This window comes from Heptranchias perlo, chromosome 5 (assembly GCF_035084215.1).
Source record: "Heptranchias perlo isolate sHepPer1 chromosome 5, sHepPer1.hap1, whole genome shotgun sequence".
Classification (NCBI taxonomy): Eukaryota; Metazoa; Chordata; class Chondrichthyes; order Hexanchiformes; family Hexanchidae; genus Heptranchias; species Heptranchias perlo.
Genome location: NC_090329.1, coordinates 96,629,357 through 96,645,452, shown reverse-complemented (window position 1 = coordinate 96,645,452; position 16,096 = coordinate 96,629,357). Strand labels below are relative to the sequence as shown.

The window sequence follows — 16,096 nt, the reverse complement described above, 5'->3', positions numbered from 1 at the left end:
TCCTGCAAAATAAAGCCTGTAACATATTTATTACTGTGCCTCAAACTAAATACTAGACGGTTTATTTTTGCTCATAGCAAACTCAATGTCACACTGAAGTATTTAAAGTTTGATAGGTACAAGCTGAATTCAAATACACTTATCGATAGAGAAAGAAGTCAAATTGCTCCTAAATGTATAGTACTCCCCCACCCCCCCCAAAATGATCTGCATTTGCATTATTATTAAAGTTTACTCTCAACTAAGTGTCAAACCTTAATCACATTCCTCTTAACATGCACTTCTGTACTTATTTAGGCAAAATAATCAGCCCAATATTCTTAACATACAACTTCAAGTATATTTTTCACTACAGCCAAACTTTAAGTTACACTTTCATAAAAGAACATGTACATAAAAAACAACTGTGCAGCTCACAACACAGTCTGCTTGCTTTAAACACCAAGCATCAGTCTATTTCATACAGGAGATCTGTAGTTTCGTGGCATTAGCCTACAGAACTAAATGAGACAGGAAAACCTTCCCTTCTTTAGACACTGCCATACCTGTTATTACAATGAAAACAGAAGCCAGGTTCTCAAAACAATCCAAAGCCCTAAAGGAGCAAAACTGATTTGAGACACAGAAGCGCCCGGTCTGTGGTATTCTGTTTCCTCCACAAGCCTGATAACGAGACACTCCTGTGGTAACCTCTCACTGGCTGTGTCCCGTGAATGAAGCAGACTTTCAAGAAGTCAGCAAACATTTTGCCAACTCATGACATGGCCTCAGATTGCAAGCACCGACAGTTGCTCTTTAAACTGAAACTCGACTTTAAACAGATATATATGCCATACAGAGGACTGCATCTCTCCAACCAGTAATAATATTTCTAACAGCCTGGACTTGCTATTAGGATATACTAACAAATAAGCAAATTAAAGATGGAGGAGGTTGACCAAATGCTAAACTGTTGCAAATCATTTCTTGTACGTTACTAGCAGAAAATATTTTAAACTGTCTTTTTAAACAAACATATCTATTAAATTTTAACAAGAAATTAAATTAATATTTTTATTAAAGAGTTCAGTTGAATTTTCCAGGTCTACTCTTCTATCGGTAATGATTTAGAATGGATTTGTAACTTAATCCTCCCTTCGTAGATCTTGACTTCCTTCTAACAAATTGTTATGAGACACCATTACAGATAAGATGACATAAAAATTCAGATTTCTTTCTCACTGGTTTGCACTGAGCAAAAGCAAGTCTAAAACTCAACTTCAGCAGGGAGAGTAGAACATTTGTCCGCAATTATAAAATGAAAGCCAACATTTTTGATCACATTTGCAGTAAGGAAGGTGGAGGTACCCTCCAGTAAAAAAGGGAAAAAAACTGCAACAAGAAGGGCTCATTGAAAAGCATACTTCATTGAGTTTGACTCTGAATGTGTCAAGTGAAAAATTCATTGTACAATGAACTGAAAAATAAGTTCTTTAATTCAACAGTAACAGGACACTCTTGTCTCACAAATATTGTAACTTATCTGTTTAACATGAGCTTGCCTTTCATCAAGAAACCGCATGGACGCATATACTGAAGAACACCAGCAACCTCAACAATTGTTTTTTCACTTTCCCAGAAATGAACTGCGTAGGTTATAAACAATTTATTTCTATCCTACTGAGCTAAAGCTACATGGAATGAACAGAGTTACTTTGGAATGACAATGATAATACATCATCCACTGCGACTTGCAGTCCATAATGGAATAGAAGAAACAATTCTCAGGTAAGCTGTTCAATTATCTAGACATTGGGCAGATGCGTGAAACAACGGTCTCATTGTTTTATTGAAAACAAAGCGAAAAAATAGAAGGTACGGTCTTACCAGAAAAATACACAGCTCTTCAGTTAAAACTCCAAAATTTTCATTTTGTTTTCACCTCTGCAAGGAAGATATTAAATGTTTTTTTTCTGTAACTTAGTCGGTTCGGTCACCAGTTCAATGTTACAAATGTGCTGCAGCTTCTGAATTTGCCAAGTGGTTATTTTCTCAACAGTATTGTTTTTATTTACTCTGCCGATTTCTTCCCTTTTAAACCGTAATCATGTTCCAAAGTTCAGCGCTGTTGATTTAAGTTTTACCATGAGGATAGTCAGAATAGTAAACAAGTTTCAGGCTGACCAATAGCTTTCCACACTCTTCTGTTTATAGCAAGCTGACTTACATTCAGAGGTCACCTCGTCAACAGCTCCTGTCTTTCACTGGATGCATAATGTGCTGCATTTATCCCAGGGCTCATTGGTGTAGCCACATCCCCAGCCTCTGCTAGCTTGCTGTCACTTTGTGACGCATCTGCTCTTTAGCATGTGAAGTTTCACTCACAAAAGGGAATTTTGAATTTTTTTGCAAGAATGCAATGTGTTTTTCATACAGCTGCTTAAAAATTAGTCAGACTGTTAACAATTCAAAATTTCCTTTAGGATGAAGTGTTTGTTCTTTTAATTTTTTTTTGCTCAATGAAGCAATGTCTATTTTATAGTTCTTAAAATTTAACCATTTATAAATTTAATAAACACCTAGGAATTTTTGCAAGCTTTACTTTTTTTGTTATTACTTTCAAAAATTATAGTGAGAAACTTAATCTTGGAAGAAAGGATCCAGAAATTAATTTTATATGAAACCATTCGGAATTTTATTACAAGGAATTGAATTTCTAGCTAATATTTTTAAAAATTCTAAGAAAAAAACTGTTGATGAAAAACGAAGAGTGTTTCTTTAAGCTTTAGTTCAAAAATGTCACCAACAATTTGAAAACTTAAACCATAGAAAAGAACTAAAACAGAAGGCTTCACCAAAAAAACAAAATTCTGAAAACCACCAAGTTGCAACATTTAGACAACCGGAATAATTTTTAACAGCCTTCTCTAAAAATCTGCTGCACAACTAAACTGGTACAAATATCATAGTTTAACTAACCTAACACAAAATCACTGTGCCGCTGACTTAAACAAAAGGAAAGAGACTGAAGATGGCACCCTTCCTCCATGGTGGAGACCACAGAGACGCCTGTCACAAATGGGGTTTGAGTGAAGGTTACACCTGCAGCACATTTCTGGTTCACTTTTGTCACCACTGCAATGTTTAAGGGACGGAAAATGTCCAAGCTCTATTAAAGCTAATAACACATGATTGATGTGCAGCGTTAGGAAGCTGTGTCAGTACAGATTAGAACATCTGTGCCGTCACTTTGACAACTCAAGCACTTTATTATTAGAAAGGATCTTGGGAGGCTGAAAATTCTCTTAAATATTTCACGGTTAAAAAAAATTGCACAGCATAATGTATAGATCTACTAAAATGACTTTTACTATCAATTAAAAAAATAGGGCAACTTCTGCTGAATGAAAAATACATATTTTAAATTTATTTACACAAAATATTAATTGAACAGGGCACTCCTGGAATATTTCTGTCCCCAAAAAGTGATATTTCGCACCACAGAAAATTAAGTATAAGCACCTGTGTAAAACTTTGTGCACCAGTCAATGTGCTCTGTGTTCAAAACCTATTTTAAACTGCACCATTGCCCATAAAATGAACAGAATATCTGACTGAGTCACAGTCTGTTTTAAACGTACTGTCAACTTCTGAAGGAACGAGGGCAGTGCACCGTATTCTGGTGCAGTCATAGATACAGCCAAAGAAGCTTGGCTAATTTGTGGCACATCAGTTACATGAAGGCTATGCTAAAAGCAAGAATGAAACACAGGTTACAATACCAAAAAAAAAGACTCGTACATCACCTGAGAACAAATGACGAAGTTCAGATACAGCGTATGCAATTCAATTAATTTTACAGCAAACTGCCAGAGTTGGAAGAGGCAGCGTACAAGTAGTGCTGCAGCCAGGACTGCTGGATATGTCTGCAAACTGTGTTGTGGAAACACAGTTCAGCAGTCACCCTGTCTGCAGAAAGAAGCATTTTTGTCTGAAAGCGTCGATCCCTTCAGGAAATACCTAGACTACTAAAAAAAAAATTAGAATGCTATTAGCTGCAGCCCTTGTCATATTTCTTCAATAGCACACAGGTAAACATCGGCCCTGGCCAAGTACTCAAAGATACTGCCAGAAACCTAATGGAATACAGGCAAATCAAAGAAATTTATGGAATTTCCTTGTATTTAGCCAAATGTCTACTTTCATTTCTAGCGGTGCTGTAGTTGATTTAAGCAACAACCTTTTCTGTCAAATAGGAGTTAAACTTTATTTTGTTATCTTTGCTCTGATGATATAATGAAGTTGCACTTCCAAAAACAATGCAGACCTCTAACACATTAGAAAGAGGCACGAGTTAGTTATTAATACTCTTAAAATATTTATTATACCATTCATTGGGCTCTATGAGTCAACGAGGTTTAGAAACACGTACTAAAGCAAACATTTTCTGGATGTTTGGTGTAACAAAAGGAGTAAATGAACAGAAAGCTAAATTAAGAAGATAATTCATTCATGGGTTAAATTCTTCAACATCTCTTGATCCCATTATGCTAAACACTAGTATTTTGCGTATATTTAAAATGCCTTGGTATATTAAGGACATAAACGTTTTTATCTATTATATAAGATTCATTCTAAAAGTGCTCAAAGATAAAAACCTGACAATGTAAAATTGCAACAATTGAAATAAAATAACTCCATATTGATACACCTCCCCTACTACATACTTCAATGTATCAATGAATATTACAACTTCAAGAGACTTTAACACTGAAAACTGAAAGAATATTTTTGAAAAATGGAACATAAAAAGATTTTTTAAAATAAAACATCAGGTATGTTACCTGACTGGTCCTGAAGATGGCGCCGTAAGTACTACATCATGAGTTTTTACAGTTCCATGCACTTTAGGATGTTATTTTTTCTGTATTTGCTCCAAAAATTATTTGATTCTGTCTTTCAAGTTTTACATAACATCTCTTTCATGAATAAAGGTGACACATTCCCTGTCAATACTGCAACGTTAATATGGGAGGTTGGGAAATCTTGGACCTCTTATAGTGTCAAGATTTTTTCGGTCATCGGCAAAATCAGTTATTAATAATTAATATTTGCAAAACCTCCAGTGTACAGATCATTAACATTAGAGCTGTTCCTTAAATTTGCATTTTTTTTACATATATGATTGTCACCATGGTTACCTACTTGCAGGCACTGTAACACATTCTCCCCAGAGTCTTTCCGCAAACAAGCAAACCACCTTCCTGACAGGGAGAAATATGACCCACAGCCTGACTCATGTCCTACTGTATAGGGAAATGTAGCAAAGACTACATTTGATTATTCCACCCCCCGCCTGCCCCAAAATATCAAGCAATCCCACAATATATTTCTGAAATAAGATTGGTTAAATATCATTGCAATATCAAAATAAAAAATATTTTAGTGGCGAGAGTAAGTCCTGCTTTTGGAAGCAGAACAGACAGAACCTTCATTCATTATTAACCATGTCTTGCGCCTGTGTCAGCGCCTGATAAATAATTTAGATTAATCTCATTACAGAAGATTTCATTACAGGATAATTTAATTAAATGATGAATTGGCTCCCAGATGTCAATGTGTGTGCCATCTTTTAAATAATGCTGATGATGACACAGGGATTTGCAAGGTTTCAGTCCAGACTAGGGAATATGCGTTATTTAACATGTTCTGCCCAGAAACTAACGAAAAAGGTCACCCGCATGGTCTGTTATGGCTCAAAATTGTATTTTAGAAAAAAAACAAAAATCTTGCGGTCTCTTCTAGAACTATAGAAACCTTTACAAATTTGAATGATGGCATTGTTGAAAATAAATTTGTAACAGAAGTATGGACAATGCTCCCATAGGTAACCCCCTCTCTCACCCCAGCAAAATCATTTGAAACAGAATCAAAATATTATGAGCAAGAAAATCAAAAAAACGTTACTGTAAACTGAAAGGGTCCAATTTTCAAAAATATGTAATTCATCAAAACTGTATTCTAGCACATTCAGTGTAACATGTTTGTGCTGTTTAAGTGTTTATGCTCCATTATAAAATATGCCTCTTACGTTAGCACTAAGCACATGAACATCTTGGTTGCTACGTAACAAGGCCTCAATTTTTAAATGTTTTTGTTGGCTATACAAATTTAGTATAACGTTTGGGGGAAGCAAAGGGGGTCAAGTTACCGATCTTTGAAATGTATTTTTCTTTAACAAATTCAGAGTCTAATGTGTAGCTAACGCTTATCACAGATTAAAATTAAAATTTAATGAAGTATTTTATTTATTGAGGTCACAAGTTGGTGTTTATGGTCACTCAAGTATATATCACAATTTCCACCTTATTTAAATACGATAGGATTCTGGGAAGAGAAAATTCCTCGTTAGGCTTTGATGAAAAACTATTAAATGTTTTAGAGTTAATGAGATGATAAACAAATCACATTTAACCACAAAATATTCATATACTTGGTCCAACACTTTGATCGTGCCTAAAATATTCTTTTTCAAAAGTAACCCAGAGATTAAGGAGAGGAAATGTCTCAACAAGTTTGCCAGAATTCCCTGAATTAGTTTACATTTGATGGTGTGCTGATGTAGCATATTTTCTGAATATGCAAATAAGCCATGTGGTTCTGATGAGGGAAAAATATTCATGGATGATAACTGTAATCTGTAGTGCATTTTAAAGTTATTGAAGTGGAGATGCCGGTGATGGACTGGGGTTGACAAATGTAAGGAATCTTACAACACCAGGTTACAGTCCAACTGTTTTATTTGAAAATCACAAGCTTTCAGAGGCTTTCTCCTTCGTCAGGTGAAGTGACATTCACCTGACGAAGGAGAAAGCCTCTGAAAGCTTGTGATTTTCAAATAAAACAGTTGGACTATAACCTGGTGTTGTAAGATTCCTTACATAAAGTTGTTGAAGTGACATATCACTTCATACACATGCAGTTAACAAGACGTGGAGGTTGTTTTAAGCAATCTATTTTCTTTTTAAAGTAACTTGAAGCATCTTGGTGAAGACAATTCATTTGGTTTTGGCAATACAAAATGGTGTTGAACACATCACTAAATTTATTTTAATGGGCTCATTTAAAATTTATATTTAATTCTTTGTATGAGAAATGGTGATATTACTTGTAATATGTTACAGTGCTACAGAAGAATGGCCTCTTACGCTGCATGCAGTTTAAAAGGAAAATCTCCATTGCCCCATTTAAAATTGTCTTTCTCGCTCAATTTTAGGCTCTGAACTGTACCCGTAACAAAATGGCGGGCAAACAATACACTCCCATGTGTATGCCAAGCCTCCTCTCCAACTTGGGTCTGTGAACAAAACATTTTTATTTTTGTCTGGAAACCAATTTGCCACTAGGAAGGCCAGTAGTAAATCTACTTCTGCCCAGCCAAAGGGAAACTGTGGTGCAAATCTTTTTGTTTCACTGATATTAGATTTATTGCCTGGAAAGATAGAATTGTTTAAATACTACCAAGAGATGCTTTTTGAAAAATTATCAGTAAATTAAATCTTGCGAATCAGAAATCATGAGGTACTCTTTCAGCGACAGTAGGTAACACAAGTAGTATGTTCTCAGCTTTTCTACATGATAAAACAACAAGATAAAACAGTAATCCAGAACAGATGCAATAACAAAATGGTGAGTGAGAAATCCAATTTCTCTTAACTCAGATACCGCTGAAGACAGCCATTTAGCTCATAGGTATGTTACACTACTATTGTTTAAAGTTTCCATTGCCTATGGGTCAATACGGTACTTCATTAATCCCTTGCAGGAACCACAACCTACACGCAAGCTCATAAAATGTTTATGTGGAAGCATTTCACCCAGAATTTTATTTATTTTCAATCTCAAGATAGTTTTGAACACAACATTGTCAATTACAATCCATATGAGGGCTTTGACATTGTATATTTAATGTCAACAGAATTTAACAAACTATTTGTCTGGGCAAATACACATAAGTCACACCGTAAAAAAATCATGCCACATTGTTAAAGTTCGAAGGAAAGCAATGGTATTTTGATCATATTATACTGAATGGTAAAAGTATATTTTGATGATGTAAAGGGATTGTGTTTTTAGATCTCCGGAGCTTCTATACTTCAGAGAACTTTATAATGACCTGTTTTCTCTGCACTTTTCTGGTAAATTTTGAGTTCTTTTAAAAACCACTCCTGAGCCACTTCAGTCTTATTGTACATGCTGTTTTGGTTACACAAAGCCTGCAAAATACTAGTGCAGATAAATTATAGATTTACAAGGTGAAAACAAATGTAATCTAGAAAATTGGGAAATATCAATCAGTTATTTAAAGTCAGTTATTTTATAAGTAGCTCCATTTTTAAGATATTTCTAATCTTTACCCTTTGATGATTTAAAAAAAAGGTTAATGAAAAACAATTTGCATCAAAGTGTTCTTCCTGGTACAAGCAATTAGGTTCCTGATGTAGCAGTACAATTTTTAAACGCTGGCAGCTCTACATTGTGTTCCTTATTTAAGCCCAATGCTGGGAAGTTAGAAACTATGAACGTGCACTTCAACTTGTATTGACAAAAATTCTACTGCTCCCCTCTTTTCACAAGAACCATTTGACTCCTTGGTGTCTTAGGTTCAAATAGATTGCACCACTCGTCAAACTGGGGTAGCAAAAATAATGTGCTGTAATTCAAGACTTTGAACCTCTAAACATTGTTTAATAAAGGCTTTGTCACTCGTCAGAATTTTAAAAAATGTACGTCATTAGCCAACTAAGTGGGAGATTCAATTTTTATTTGTGAAAGTTGCTTCACAGATCAGATGGAAGTAACAATTGAAACAGTACAGCAGACAGAACAACAGAATAATCGAGTAAATACACCACTGAATGGTGGTCACTGTAACAGTGATTCCACAAACCCTACAAACATTGCATTTTATTAGGATAAAGGTCACCTGCCACATGGCATAGAATTTCAGACTCATCTAAGGATCCTGGTCTAGGAGAGCCAGTAAGTCTATGCAAATCCATGTTTCCAATAAGACTCACTGAACCATACCAGATCCCCCCGCAGGGCCGCCTATCCCAGGGGGTCAGAGATGGCAGTCAGCTCCTGCACTGATAAGGGCCCTAAACACTACTTTAAAAAAAGACATTAGCTTGTTGGAGAGAAATGAAAAAGGGAGCCCCTAGAAGGGCAAGATATTGGGAAAGTGTCATAGGTCCAACACAGAACCCCTGAAGCTCTGTACCCAGAAAATCCAACTTTGGGAAAACTCCAACTGACAATGTAAGGAACTCGCTGGGAATTTACTTTAAGATAAAAAAAATTGTCCAAAAATAAATTGATTTAAAAAAAACTATTACAAACAAACTAAAGGCACATACAAAGTACACCTAACAACCCATATAGAGCATTACCCTCAATGCACCACCAGGTTACCCTCAGTAACAAATTAGAAATGACGTAAGCCTGTTATGACTTTATGATGCTTTTTAAAACAAACTGCAGATGGGAAATGTCATTGAGCCTTTCTCTGCTACTCTCAGGTGTAGATGTTTTTGTCACATCAACCCTTTCTGTCAGAAGCAAAAGAATAACATAACCCAGGGTTCAAAAAGATAAACATATTTGCCTTGAAATTATGACATGAATATTTTACTTTGTTTTATCTGTAGAAGCTCTCACAAAAAGTCAAAAAAGGAAAATGAAATGAACAACTGACAGTTCCATTAAAATAGCAGACAAAGGAATTTCATACAAACATGTTAAGTGTTTGTACACTAAAATTTGCACAATTTCAAGACCATTACTTTTTAAAAACTGAATTTTTAATAATTAGTGGACAATTACTTAGGCAATTTATGTTAAAAACATCTTTTTGATTTACATCCTGAAACATCAGTAATATTAATTCCAATGGAAACTACCAATGCATACAATACTATAGCTTACTTCTGCGGGAATTAACATTGAGATCCAGTCACATACTTGCCTCAAGTAAAAGAATTGAAAATTCAGCCAACTCATGAATTTAATATTCTTCTCAGTTTTTCTCAATACAAGTTGAAGTGCATGCTCAGAATTTCTAACGATCTAGCATTGGGGTTTAATAAGGAACACAACATAGCCTGCCAGTGTTTAAAAATTGTACTGCTACATCAGGAACTTAGTTTCCTTATTTGCTTGTACCAGGGGAGAGCTCTTTACAGTCGCTCAAGCCCACCTCTTGTTAGGATGGATTCTTAGTTAAAAACACTGTCACAGAAAACAAATAATTTCCAACACATACATCAGTATGAGATATAAAAGGAAATAGGGCATAATTTTAAACTTCGCTGCATGGGCGGTAATCTGGCAAAGTGTATCACCTGCTTGTTGTAAAACCAGCCTAATATTCACCCCATTGTGGGATGTTGAAAATTACCTGCATACATAAGAACATAAGAACATAAGAAATAGGAGCAGGAGTAGGCCAATCGGCCCCTTGAGCCTGCTCCGCCATTCAATAAGATTATGGCTGATCTGATCCTAACCTCAAATCTAAATTCATGTCCAATTTCCTGCCTGCTCCCCGTAACCCCTAATTCCCTTTACTTCTAGGAAACTGTCTATTTCTGTTTTAAATTTATTTAATGATGTAGCTTCCACAGCTTCCTGGGGCAGCAAATTCCACAGACCTACTACCCTCTGAGTGAAGAAGTTTCTCCTCATCTCAGTTTTGAAAGAGCAGCCCCTTATTCTAAGATTATGCCCCCTCGTTCTAGTTTCACCCATCCTTGGGAACATCCTTACCGCATCCACCCGATCAAGCCCCTTCACAATCTTATATGTTTCAATAAGATCGCCTCTCATTCTTCTGAACTCCAATGAGTAGAGTCCCAATCTACTCAACCTCTCCTCATATGTCCGCCCCCTCATCCCCGGGATTAACCGAGTGAACCTTCTTTGTACTGCCTTGAGAGCAAGTATGTCTTTTCTTAAGTATGGAGACCAAAACTGTATGCAGTATTCCAGGTGCGGTCTCACCAATACCTTATATAACTGCAGCAATACCTCCCTGTTTTTATATTCTATCCCCCTAGCAATAAAAGCCAACATTCCGTTGGCCTTCTTGATCACCTGCTGCACCTGCATACTAACTTTTTGATTTTCTTGCACTAGGACCCCCAGATCCCTTTGTACTGCAGTACTTTCCAGTTTCTCTCCATTAAGATAATAACTTGCTCTCTACTTTTTCCTGCCAAAGTGCATAACCTCACATTTTCCAATATTGTATTGCATCTGCCAAATCTCCACCCACTCACCCAGCCTGTCTAAATCCCCTTGTAGGTTTTTTATGTCCTCCTCACTCTCCACTTTCCCTCCCATCTTTGTATCATCTGCAAACTTTGATATGTTACACTCGGTCCCCTCCTCCAAATCGTTAATATAGATTGTAAAGAGTTGGGGACCCAGCACCGACCCCTGCGGAACACCACTGGCTACTGGTTGCCAGTCCGAGAATGAACCATTTATCCCAACTCTCTGCTTCCTGTTAGATAACCAATCCTCCACCCATGCCAGAATATTAACCCCAATCCAGTGATTCTTTATCTTGAGCAATAATCTTTGATGTGGCACCTTGTCGAATGCCTTCTGGAAGTCTAAATACACTACGTCCACTGGTTCCCCTTTATCCACCCTGTACGTTATGTCCTCAAAGAACTCAAGCAAATTTGTCAGACATGACTTCCCCTTCGTAAAGCCATGCTGACTTTGTCCTATTAAATTATGTTTATCCAAATGTTCTGCTACTGTCTCCTTAATAATAGACTCCAAAATTTTACCCACCACAGATGTTAGGCTAACTGGTCTATAATTTCCAGCCTTCTGCCTTCTACCCTTTTTAAATAAGGGTGTTACATTGGCAGTTTTCCAATCTGCCGGGACCTTTGCCGAGTCCAGAGAATTTTGGAAAATTATTACCAAAGCATCCACAATCCCTACTGCCACTTCCCTCAAGACCCTAGGATGTAAGCCATCAGGTCCAGGGGATTTATCCGCCTTGAGTCCCATTAATTTACTGAGTACCAATTCCTTAGTGATTTTAATCGTATTTAGCTCCTCCCTCCCTCGAGCCCCCTGTTTGTCCAGTGTTGGGATATTCTTAGTGTCCTCTACCGTAAAGACTGAAACAAAATATTTGTTCAGCATTTTTGCCATCTCCATGTTTCCCACCATTAATTTCCCGGTCTCATCCTCTAAGGGACCTACGTTTGCCTTAGCCACCCTTTTTCTTTTTATATAACTGTAGAAACTCTTGCTATCTGTTTTTATATTTTTTGCTAATTTATTTTCATAATCTATCTTCCCTTTCTTAATCAATCCTTTAGTTACTTTTTGCTGTCTTTTGAAGACTTCCCAATCTTCTATCCTCCCACTAAGTTTGGCTACCTTATATGTCCTTGTTTTAAGTCGGATGCTAGCCACGGATGGCTGTCATTTCTTTTACACCCTTTTTTCCTCAGTGGAATATATATTTTTTGAAAGTTGTAAAATAACTCCTTAAATGAACACCACTGCTCATGTACCGTCTTACCCTTTAATCTATTTTCCCAGTCCACTTTAATCAATTCCGCTCTCATACCATCATAGTCTCCTTTATTCAAGCTCAGTACGCTTGTTTGAGAACCAACCTTCTCACCCTCTAATTGGATATGGAATGTAACCATGTTATGGTCACTCATTCCAAGGGGATCCTTAACTAGGACATTATTAATTAATCCTGGCTCATTACACAGGACCAGGTCCAAAGTTGCCTGCCCCCTTGTAGGATCAGTTACATACTGCTCAAGAAATCCATCCCTAATACACTCAATAAACTCTTCCTCAAGGCTGCCCTGCCCAATTTGATTTGTCCAGTTAATATGATAGTTAAAATCCCCCATAATTATAGCTGTTCCCTTATTACATGTCCTGACTATTTCCTGATTAATACTTCTTCCAGCAGAGTTGCAACTATTAGGAGGCCTATATACTACGCCCATGAGTGTTTTTTTCCCCTTATTATTCCTTATCTCTACCCAAACTGTTTCATTGTCCTGATCCTTTGTCCCAATATCATTTCTCTGTATTACAGTGATTCCTTCCTTTATTAACGTAGCCACCCCATCTCCCCTTCCTTCCTGCCTGTCCTTCCTGATTGTTAAATACCCTGGCATATTTAATTCCCAGTCGTTGTCACTCTGCAGCCATGTTTCTGTAATGGCCACAAGATCATACCCATACAATCTGTTTTATTTACATGCTGAAACCTCAGTAATATTAATTCCAATGGAAACTACGTTAGGGTATTAAGGGTTACGGAATCAAAGCGGGTAGATGGAGTAAAGATATAGATCTAATTGAAGGATGGAACAGGCTCGAGGGGCTGAATGGCCTACTACTGTTCCTATGTTCCTATTTCTCTTAATTCAAATTTTATTCATTCGAATTATCTGTTAATTTGAATTGAAATCATGCAACAGCAATAAATGCCCCCATCAAATTACTTAATTCAACCTACTGGATAATAGGAATTTTTCTTGAGCAAAAACAACTTTGAATTAGCATCAGTACTACAGATGCTGGAAATACACAACAGATCCATCAGCAAACTGTACTACGAATGCTGGAAATACACAACAGATCCATCAGCATCTGAAAAGAGAAAAGACAGGGGTGTTGAATTTATGCGGGGGTTCTCATGATCATCTGCCGTAAGATTTAGGCCATTTCTACAGGGCTTCCATGGCACTTCTGCTGACGATCTTCTGGTGGACAATCGGGAGAACCCCCACGGAAATTAATGGCGAGGGTGTGACCTTTGTCCCAGATCAGTTCTGAGGAAGATCACTTCCAAAGTTTTAATCTACCTTTCTCTTTTTGACCCATTGTGCATTCCCAATATTTTCTGTTTTTATTACACACATCAATATAATTGGTGATGTTAAAGTTATAAAAAAACCTACCAAAATTGATACCAGTGAGGTATAAAATACTTGCCTGGAAATCCAACAGCAGGCAGGCGGCGGGCAGGGCGCGGACTATCCGCGCCAGTTTTATCCGTGCAGCCTGATGATAATGATTTGTGTGTGCAGCCAGCACTACTAACACTATTCATTGGCTGCACCACTATTGCGGGGGAGCGAGCAGGGGGCGGCAATATCGGGAGGCCAGAACGCTACTTAAATGCAGCCAGCATCTCTTAAAGGGGAGATGCACTCTGGCTGCAGAGACACAAAAATAAGTTGCTGAGCAAATGGCTGAAGGAGGGAGCAAGCGGGCACCAAGGTTCTCTGATGTTGCACAGGAGCCTTGTTGCAGGCAGTGGAGAGGAGGAGGGACATCCTTTTCCCCCAGGGGTCAGGAAGCCGTTCAGGCATCTACTCAGGAGGCAGTGGGAACAGATTGCTGAGGACGTCAATGCCAGGAGCATTGCACCAAGAACATGGCTGCAATGCAGGAAAAAAAAAATCAATGTTTTAATTAGAGTTTTTAAGTTAAGAAGACTGCTAAACTACTTCTGATCACAGCTGCACCACGCACATCCCATTAATTGCAACACTGACAGCACTCAAAACACTGTCCTCCCCCACTATGATGCACTGTCCTGCAATCACTGCATCACACTTTACTAAATATCCTTTTCCTCATGCTCAGATACTCACCACTATTACAAACTTCACTGATCCATAACTCACATCTCACACATGAGAACTTAGTAGGCCGATTAACGCCAGAAGAGAAGAAACTAGGTTGAGTACTGTATTTCGTAATTAGCAATTATCTCTCTACCTCTATATTTTTTACCCCAAGAACATCCAGATCAAGAAACGGCCATCAAGTTATTAAGTTTCCTCCATCCAGAGTCCAGGTATGAATATTTTGTCTTAAACTTTCATACAACACCATGTGTCGATCCCTTTTTTTTCATTCGTTCATGGGATGTGGGCGTCGCTGGCGAGGCCGGCATTTATTGCCCATCCCTAATTGCCCTTGAGAAGGTGGTGGTGAGCTGCCTTCTTGAACCGCTGCAGTCTGTGTGGTGAAGGTTCTCCCACAGTGCTGTTAGGAAGGGAGTTCCAGGATTTTGACCCAGCGACGATGAAGGAACGGCGATATATTTCCAAGTTGGGATGGTGTGTGACTTGGAGAGGAACGTGCAGGTGGTGTTGTTCCCATGTGCCTGCTGCTCTTATCCTTCTAGGTGGTAGAGGTCGCAGGTTTGGGAGGTGCTGTCGAAGAAGCCTTGGCGAGTTGCTGCCGGTGGTGAAGGGAGTGAATGTTTGGGGTGATGGATGGGGTGCCAATCAAGCGGGCTGCTTTGTCCTGGATGGTGTCGAGCTTTTTGAGTGTTGTTGGAGCTGCACTCATCCAGGCAAGTGGAGAGTATTCCATCACACTCCTGACTTGTGCTTTGTAGATGGTGGAAAGGCTTTGGAGAGTCAGGAGGTGAGTCACTCGCCGCAGAGTACCCAGCCTCTGACCTGCTCTTGTAGCCACAGTATTTATATGGCTGGTCCAGTTAAGTTTCTGGTCAATGGTGACCCCCAGGATGTTGATGGTGGGGGATTCGGCAATGGTAATGCCGTTGAATGTCAAGGGGAGGTGGTTAGACCCTCTCCTGTTGGAGATGGTCATTGCCTGGCACTTGTCTGGCGCAAATGTTACTTGCCACTTATGAGCCCAAGCCTGGATGTTGTCCAGGTCTTGCTGCATGTGGGCTCGGACTGCTTCATTATCTGAGGGGTTGCAAATGGAACTGAACACTGTGCAATCATTATCGAACATCCCCATTTCTGACCTTATGATGGAGGGAAGGTCATTGATGAAGCAGCTGAAGATGATTGGGCCTAGGACACTGCCCTGAGGAACTCCTGCAGCAATGCCCTAGGGCTGAGAAATATTGGCCTCCAACAACCACTACCATCTTCCTTTGTGCTAGGTATGACTCCAGCACTGGAGAGTTTTCCTCCTGATTCCCGTTGACTTCAATTTTACTAGGGCTCCTTGGTGCCACACTCGGTCAAATGCTGCCTTAATGTCAAGGGCAGTCACTTTC

At 38.3% G+C, this 16,096-nt stretch overlaps 1 protein-coding gene across 21 annotated transcripts in view; it reads right to left on the bottom strand.

The window, feature by feature from the left end:
* eya4 (EYA transcriptional coactivator and phosphatase 4) overlaps positions 1-16,096 on the bottom strand; it is a 356,347-nt gene that overhangs the window by 181,591 nt on the left and 158,660 nt on the right. For 4 of the 21 annotated variants that reach the window (XM_067984867.1, XM_067984872.1, XM_067984876.1 and 1 more), the window contains exon 1: positions 1,867-2,198. The exons of 14 other annotated variants lie outside the window; for them this stretch is intronic. The gene's annotated coding sequence lies outside the window, so the exon portion shown is untranslated. Of the gene's footprint in view, positions 1-545; positions 718-1,866; positions 2,199-16,096 lie in introns of those variants that run through there. 3 more of the 21 variants (XM_067984868.1, XM_067984875.1, XM_067984877.1) reach the window with 3 other exon arrangements.